The 1,419-nt window shown below is 39.3% G+C and overlaps 1 non-coding gene across 1 annotated transcript; it reads right to left on the bottom strand.

Moving 5' to 3' along the window:
• Positions 1–1,076: 1,076 nt before the first annotated feature.
• Positions 1,077–1,149, bottom strand: TRNAR-CCU (transfer RNA arginine (anticodon CCU)). Its single transcript has one exon. It is a non-coding gene; the product is annotated as a tRNA-Arg (tRNA).
• Positions 1,150–1,419: the final 270 nt, after the last annotated feature.

The raw sequence follows: 1,419 nt of genomic DNA, 5'->3' as shown, positions 1-1,419 counted from the left end.
CTGATGGGCTCACAGTCTCTCACTATTACCTTATCATACCATCCTACTCTGATAGGTTCACAGTCTCTCACTATTACCTTATCATACCATCCTTCTCTGATGGGCTCACAGTCTCTCACTATTACCTTATCATACCATCCTTCTCTGATAGGTTTACAGTCTCTCACTATTACCTTATCATACCATCCTTCTATTTCTTCTTATTTCCTATCTCATGGCTCGCTCTTATCTTTATCCATCCTGTCCCCAGTAGCGTTTCGCTTTTTATCATAATCTGCCGCTCTCAACTGCTCCACTCCAGGCTTGCTTTATCTTACTCTATGAATATAGCTTCTTTTTCTTGCTATTGTTGTGAGCATTGAGCTTCCCTTTTTAAAAATCACTTTATCAGTTATTTCTTTGCTCTTTCTAAAGTCACTTTATCAATTATTTCTTTGCTCTTTCTAAAATCACTTTATCAGTTATTTCTTTGCTCGTTCTGAAATCACTTTATCAGTTATTTCTTTGCTCTTTCTAAAGTCACTTTATCAATTATTTCTTTGCTCTTTCTAAAAATCACTTTATCAGTTATTTCTTTGCTCGTTCTCAAGTCTCTAACCTCCCCTCTCCCACCACCACACACACACACACCTCTGTAGTCCCTTGTACTAATGCCTGTAGTAATTGCTTCCCCGCAGTGTTCTAGGTTTACGTGGTGCTATATCCGACCCTCATTAACCTTCCCAAATTCCTTTCGAGGTTGATATTTTTTTTTTTCCACTTCCTCTCCCTACGACTTTTACTCTTGTGTCCATGCCTACACACACACACACACACACACGGTGTTTTGTGTGATTTTCCATATGTCATTACTATTCTTAAAGAATGGAGGGAGAATTCTACACTTCTGAGACCCTATTCATACCTTGAAAACATTTGTATGCACCCAGCATTGATTTCTTTATCTACCCTATCCAAAAAGATGTTTGTTTGTGTAATTACCTATTTGTAATTTGTTTCGTAATGACTTATCATTACTGTACGGGGAGGGAGTTGTATACTCGTGGGAGCCCCCATCTCTTGAACAAAAGGAATGTAACCCCTGGTGGGACTCGAACCCACAATCCTTGGCTTAGGAGGCCAATGCCTTATCCATTGGGCCACAGGGGCGGATGTTTGAATAGGAGTGTGTGTATTTCTTTGTGTTTGCCTGTTTCACACGTCCCTCAACCCACCCAACCTTGAGGATGAATGACCTGTGACATTACAAATGGTGTATGATTGGACGTCACTGCTGGCGAGAGCAATAGAAAGAAACAGTCATAATTTGTTGTTTTCTTTTCAACATGCTTCTGTGCACATCTCAAAGAAAGCTTTATTTCTTCTTTTCTTAATTGCAATCGTAATATTCCCTTTTTCATAAGCTATTGTTCTATCTCA

This window comes from Panulirus ornatus, chromosome 63 (assembly GCF_036320965.1).
Source record: "Panulirus ornatus isolate Po-2019 chromosome 63, ASM3632096v1, whole genome shotgun sequence".
NCBI lineage: Eukaryota > Metazoa > Arthropoda > Malacostraca > Decapoda > Palinuridae > Panulirus > Panulirus ornatus.
Note: the sequence above shows the minus strand (reverse complement) of the source record. Positions and strands in the feature narration are given on the sequence as shown.